Raw genomic sequence first — 7,102 nt, 5'->3', positions numbered from 1 at the left:
ATAGTGTACTCGGATTGTAGGAAGGTAACCAAATTGGACTAGTAACAACAGTCTATGGAAAGAAGGGATTTTGTTATACCGGTCGTTGTTAGATAGAATCTGTTTTCTGCCGCATTTCTGGCGGTCAAAATGCAGAAGATCTTACCTCCTTTATAATTAATCTGTTCAACGCACAATTATAAGGGAGAATGAAAGCCGTACTTATGGCACTGCTGTTGGAAAAAAGGTTCATTCAATCTAAAATGTATGTCATTCTATGAGTCATCACGTTTTTTTTATCATGCTTATATATTTACATACGAGATGATTCCTGAGTTTGATTTATATATACGACCTTAGATGCGTAAAGTCTGTATTTATTTAGCATTCATGAGAAGCAGCAAGCCTTGTAGTTAAAATTTAGCAAAGCTCACCGTTTCAAGCACTGTCTATGCATAAATAATACAAAAATTTCCTGGTATTGTCCCATATTTTCCGAGTTTTGCGTCCGGTATCGCCTTTACGTAGTTCATAAGATGGCTGCCTCTCAGGACGAAATCTAGACCTCGACGCCTCTAAAATGAATAGGCTAGAAGTTCTCAAACCTGTCCCGAGGGTCCACTGTACCGTCCTACCGGCCACATAATAGAATATGCTCGGAAAACCCACTACGGTTTACATTTTTCATCTGTCATTCGCAAAATTGTAATGTGGGTCATAATTGGGTACCGATTAGCATGGTTAGATAGATAGTGTGCCTTAAAAATGAGACATCATAGAGCTGCTGTCGTCGCCGGCACCTCGTGCTTCGTCAAATCTCCTCTCAAATTAACCTCAGCTATCTTCTGGAGCTGAGATTAACCTTTAAAACCAGCTGTTAGGTGCAACTTACCTCTTGAACTTTTTATAAGGTACAAGTTATTTAACTTCTAACTTATAAGGACCCCGTGGTTTTGAACATTGTTTTGAGTATTCTTCAGTTCGCCGGTGCTTTTAGGTTTTGGCTTTTAAGTGTCAGGATAGAAAAAAATGCCTAAAAGATGTCGAATAAAACTACCACTTGATGACTTATTCCTGTCTTTTACCACAGTTCAGTTTATCTCTATGTAAATTAACAGGTGGTATCAGCGAAAATTTCTTGCCAGGAACGATGCTCCTATCAGCTGTCACCTTCGCAAATCTATATACTTCTAGGAAAAATAAATACATCAGATAAAATTTCTAAATATCTTTGTCGTGTCATATCCAATTCTAGCTCTATTTATTTAAGTTATTTAAAACATGCAATGAGCTAACATTAGTTCCAGATAATAGTTGCCAAGAGCCAAAAAAAACAACTCCCTTCATTAATAAAGCCATAAAAAAAACAGAAGATACTGATGTGGTATTCTAGATTAGCAGCTGTTACCGGCCATGTCGATGATTGAGCCACAAAATCTGTAATGGAAAAAGGTTCATTCCACAAGATCCTGGTCGAAGCCGTTCTATCAGCGAACATCCGATCCATCAGCAATCCATCGAAGAGGAGCAATAAGCATTTCGAAACACCGCTGATACTCGATTTACGAAGCAATTTACCCGTAAGAGATAAATGCAGACTGAAATTCAGTGTGGTTACCTTCACGTTTCGAAGGAGCGAAGACAACGTATCTTGTCTAGATTTTATTAGTTGATGTATATATGCAGGACATTGCAACCTAAAATGACTCAAGCCTACCTTTTTTAGGTAGGATGAAGACTCTTTTGATGAATAAAGCTAAAAAATATTTCCTCTATTAATTATTGATAATTATTTGTAATAATTGAAAACTACTGATGTTGACATCATGTTTGATTGATATTAAAGAATTTTATAGTTCTTTAATCTTATTGAAATCAAAAAGTAGGAAAAATCATGTAGGGAACGATCGAACATAGGAAAAATACTCTTTTCAACCATTGCGAACTAACGTTGAAATGCTACATGCACGTACATAGACATTAAATAGGCGGCGCCTTAGACGAAAGGTAGAATATTATAGACCTGCTATTTCGTAAAGGTGCGCGATCTAGTATGTTCTGCTCTGGTTTTGAGCATTCGTATCATTACTATAAAATTAGACATAGCGTACTTGATTTTAAGGTACTTTAATGGCGTACGCTGCCTACTCCCAAATATTGGCCGTCAGGTTAGTTGAAAATTAACGTTTACGCGCATATGTTTAGGTAACATGAATTCACTAGTTTGGTAAGCAAGTAAGCCTATATGTGGCCCGCTAGTATTGACTTAATTTCCTCAGATAGAAAGACACCGAATACCTATTGAACAATATGTCGATGAAAAATTGATTATTCCTGCAAATAATTTTCAATAGAGGGTTCTCTCCTCATAGCCTCCAGGTTCGTGATGGCTAGAGATCTTTTGTATCTTTCGGCCTGTGAAGTTCACGGGTTCTATTCGTTGAAGCGGAGATTCGAATGTGAAAGTCGTAATAATCATAGTACATATAAACTCGACTTGATGACACTTGCCTTATACTTCCTCTTTTCGTTTCACGAGGGATATTTGACAGTCTGCTGCGAACACAAACAACATTTTCAGTCCTTATTTAACAGATACGCTCGCATAAAACTGATACGTATGTAATCGACAATTCTGTAAAAACTGTTTATGATCTGTCACTTAAGTTTAGGAAACCAAAGAAAATTGCGCAGTTGTCCGAAGGACTACGCCTCTTCTCTGTTCGATTAGCGGTTTGTTACTGCAAGCTCCATCTTCTAGTAAACAAAAGACTGTACCTCTTAATACCAAAACCGGCGACTTCGGAGTATCGTAGAGTTTGTTACTAGTTTCGAATCGTTAAGCAGAGATCAAAAGAATTACAGATACGGATAGTAGTTGAGCACAAGCCTTACGATTGTCTAAAGAACACATCTTACCTTAGACGGTCGTGCGAGTCAAGTTACTTCAGATATATAAATCTAAACTAATGATTTGATTACTTGTCCTTACTCGTAGGCGACCTGATATCTGATCCCGCTACAGTGTGTGATCTACCAGGGAGGGTACGACTTCTTCTCAGGATCATTTTATCCTAGGTGAAATTTCTCGTTCTCGCTGGACTGTTCCTCTTTCAGTAGTCTACGCGAAATGATCAGCCCTTCAAAAGGATCGTGCACATCCTGCTAAAAATAGCAGTAAAATCATTTTATACATCGACCCGATTTTCTTTGATTATAACCTAATTTTCCACTTCAGTAGAGAAACTTCCGTGCTTTGAGCGCGCTTTAAGTCTCGCCTTTATCATCAATGGATAACGGCGCAGTCGGTACGTTCTTGCTCATTATCGTCGGTCTGCATTCTAACATACGAAATCGCATAACAGCTTGTACCTTTATTAACAAACTTATTATCACTATTCGATATTTGTCATTATTTCGGGTTTGTGCTATGGCAACTGGGTCATACACGGCTTTAGGCCGTTACGTATAGCCTAGTAATATTAGCCAACGTCATACAACACATACTTCAAAGGAAATAAAACAACGAATCCCTTTAATGCTACACTCGGTCTATAGAACACGCCGTTCGGCATGATGATATTACGCATTCTAATAATAGATCCCCTATTCGGGTTAAGATATGCTAGCAAGTAGTGACATAGAGAAATACCGCAATGACTTGAACCCATTTGCCAAGACGCATTGGCGATAACACGATTGACAGCAATATCAACCCGTACTGCAATGTTAGACCTAACCGTCACAAAAGCCTACTCGGCGATGCCTAACAGTTTCCAATGAACCTTTGACAGGTCCGCTGTTTCGTGACCAACCTACGCTATGTTCATATTATGGACAGTTTGAAAGAAGTCTCGACCGAGGCGCTAGGTACTCTGTCGCACGATTAGAATTTCGTTTTTTAAACGAAATAATCATCAATTCGAGGTATGCACTAACTTCAAGTTTCGGCAAATTAACTCAACTTGATAACGAGTAGTTGCTATGCGCCTATGTTGTTTCTAAAGCTCGAGTCAACCAGATCGACTCGACGTCACGGCCGCTTTTGTGTTTTGCGGTTCGCGACCTATCATTACCGTCACCCTTTTGACTCTCAAAACTCTTTGTCCAAAATACGCTGATATGAATCGTTCGGAAGGGTAACATGTCGACTAAAAAGCATTACACCTGTACAAACTCGCGTTGATATTCACAGGAACTGTTGAGCGTCGTTGTTCGAAAATCCTATTTACGTGCTGCACGTTCAACGCCTGTCGGCGACATACACGCGTGAATAAATACGGAAGCAAATGTGCTTACCTTTTCTACTTAAGAACAGGCTATTTAAATACTGTGCTTGAACCAGCCAAAGAGCTCAGAAAAACAATGCTTTTTTTAATGAGATTATATTTCTCTCAATTATGATTCGGTGCCAACTAATTGAAGTCTTCCACAGCAGACAGCACTTCCGCAAAAACTACGATTATGTCAGAATCGTTGTTTCGACGAAAAATATAAGCTTAGCGAAAGATTAGGTGAAAAGGAACCTGGCTTGCATTTAATGGCCATTTTGATGAGAAGAGCTATTAAAAATTAATTTTGACGAAAATCCAGTAGAAAAACATCGAGGGCATTTGATACTATCCAAACGCTAATTGTGCTGGACAGCTATTAAGCAACCTTTAGTTTCAAAGAATTGCAACACATGATCTTTAGCAAAATATTCGGGAGGATCCAGATCACACTTAGCAAATTAGTATATCGTAAGTCGGGTGTTTGCGTCACCAATTCTACAAATCTGGCAGAATCGTTCAGTCTGACACCAACGTACACCTTTCGTTTTTCAAAGGACCAAGATATGATTCGGGCACCTAGGTGACCCTTGAACGTTTCAACAAATCTAAGAAAATGCGCTGTTTTGCTTATGGCTTTTCTTCTTTCCTCATAGATCCCAGTCATAGTGGCCGCGTTGGGTATAGCATATTCGCTTGAGCTCAGACATGTTCTGGCTGGGTTAAAAGGACTTATTACACGGGATACGGGAAGTGGTTCAAAAACAGCAGTCTGAGAAACGGGCCGCACACAATTCATTTGAACTTACTTTCGACTAAATTGTCCGCTCACAGGTCCAGACCTTTTCCGGAGTGTAATTAATGCGCGCTATGATGAGATGTTTTCACGCAGGATTGATACAGGCGGCGAAAAATGGGTATCTTCAGGTCTATATGAAGGAAAAAAGGAGATGGTTAACTTCTAGAGATGGGCCTTATCCCAAATTTCGGTAAAATTCGCAGTTCGTGATTCACATTCGGTGAAACCGGACAAATTTTCAATATAAGGAATCGCTTGAAACATATATCACGGCCAGTAGGCATCTGTGTACATTTACTAAACGAGGTTGTCTAAACGAAAAAAAAAAACACCCGAGATACGAGACAATGCCAGGCTGCACTGGCGAAGATCGTGCAAACCGCCTCACAAATGCTTGAGCGGGAGTCTTTGTCGCACCCACCATATTCCCTCGACCTTTCGCCTGTCGATTTCCATCTTTTCAGATGATTGGCAAATTGAATTAGTACCTGTACATTTGACGGTACAAGGAGCCTTGACGGCACGTTTCGAAATCTTTGCCGCAAAGAAACCTATAAATTGGTTGAGAAATCGAAGGAGATCGTGAAGAGAGTCGATTAAATCAGCTTGTTCTAGCGTCTGAGTACAATTCGGTGCAAAATGGCCTTTATATACGTTATAATTTAATATCCCTAGTAATTAACTGAGCAAGTATCGATTAGCGGCCATATATATCTTTGCGTCGACAAACATGACCCTGCCTTATAAATACAACAGTCAATTTGGTTCCCTTCGAAAGCCCTCACAATTATCAACAGCAGTCGCTGCCGCTGACAACAACTTTGTCTGTTGTCGGGTTGTTAAGTGAGTCAAGAGGTGTCGTAAGCAGCTGATTAACGTAGCGTTCCTTGATGTTTTTCTACTATCCGGGGAGAGAATACGAAAATGGCTTAAATTTAAATACACTCTGATCCTTTAGTAAAAGTCAGGACAACAAATAAGAGTAGGTTGTAATCGTTTCTCGTCGTCTTTTTAATTCATCTTTCTAAAACCCTGGCAGATCGTTGAAACAGCCCTGAAAAAACAGTTCCGGTAGTAACCATTCTGACGATAGCGACCGGGCTGCACACCTAATATACGTATACACTTTACCTTGTTGCTCCAGCACAACACAGTCAGCACCCTAACAAGAATATTAATAATAAATAGTCATAATAAAGATGTTTTTATATACTTCAAAGGAAGCTTAGTCCAGATATTATGAAACATGTACGCGCGAAAACAAACACTATGTCGTATTAGAATATTCGTCTACCATTTTTGAATGGCCGATGTCTTACCATTTCCCTAAAGCTTCATGGAGAGAAGCTTCCTAAGTCAACAAGCAAAAACTAACCTTAGTTACTTAGTTATAGTATATACATATATAATAGTTAAAATTAGTAACTGAATAAGAAATGTCACAGCAATTAAATTCAGCAATTAAAAACAGATAAAGGAGCCTTGTTTTTAGTTAATATATATATAAATTGATTATATGCTGTACATGTTGAACTCTGCTCCGCGCGCGAGATAAACGACAGAGTTTGTGGTGTGGTACACAGGACATATGTGTATTGTTTCTGAGATTGGGCGCATGATTTGTTCTGCTCGAGCACACGTAAAGCGCTACGCATATATACACGATAGGTTCATTTAGGCCCTACTTAAATTTGAAAAAAATTACATATATATAGTTTTTTGAGTGCCGAAGATAGGCAGACATTTTTATGCTATTCCCATTTCTACATTTTTTATCACGACGGTCATTGCTGCAATTTTTTGTCTATAGATCTATATTGGTCAAGAGCAATCGCTCGAAAGTTTGATATATTTCGACACTGAATACAGATAAGTAGTACTAACCTTGCGCCCGTTGTCATACATCTAGTTCTCGTTTTGAAAGAAAACATTTTAAGGTTTTTACGTTGAAGTGATTTTTTTGCTTGTCACTGGAGTCTGTTTTAGTTGCCATAAGCAACTGTTTGTCGGGCCTCGCTTGAAGATAACATTATGGCAAGCGCTACAAAGAAAA

Source organism: Varroa jacobsoni, unplaced genomic scaffold (assembly GCF_002532875.2).
Source record: "Varroa jacobsoni isolate VJ856 unplaced genomic scaffold, vjacob_1.0 scaffold_227, whole genome shotgun sequence".
Taxonomy (NCBI): Eukaryota; Metazoa; Arthropoda; class Arachnida; order Mesostigmata; family Varroidae; genus Varroa; species Varroa jacobsoni.
The sequence above is the reverse complement of the archived record's forward strand: the minus strand, read 5'-3'. Positions refer to the sequence as shown.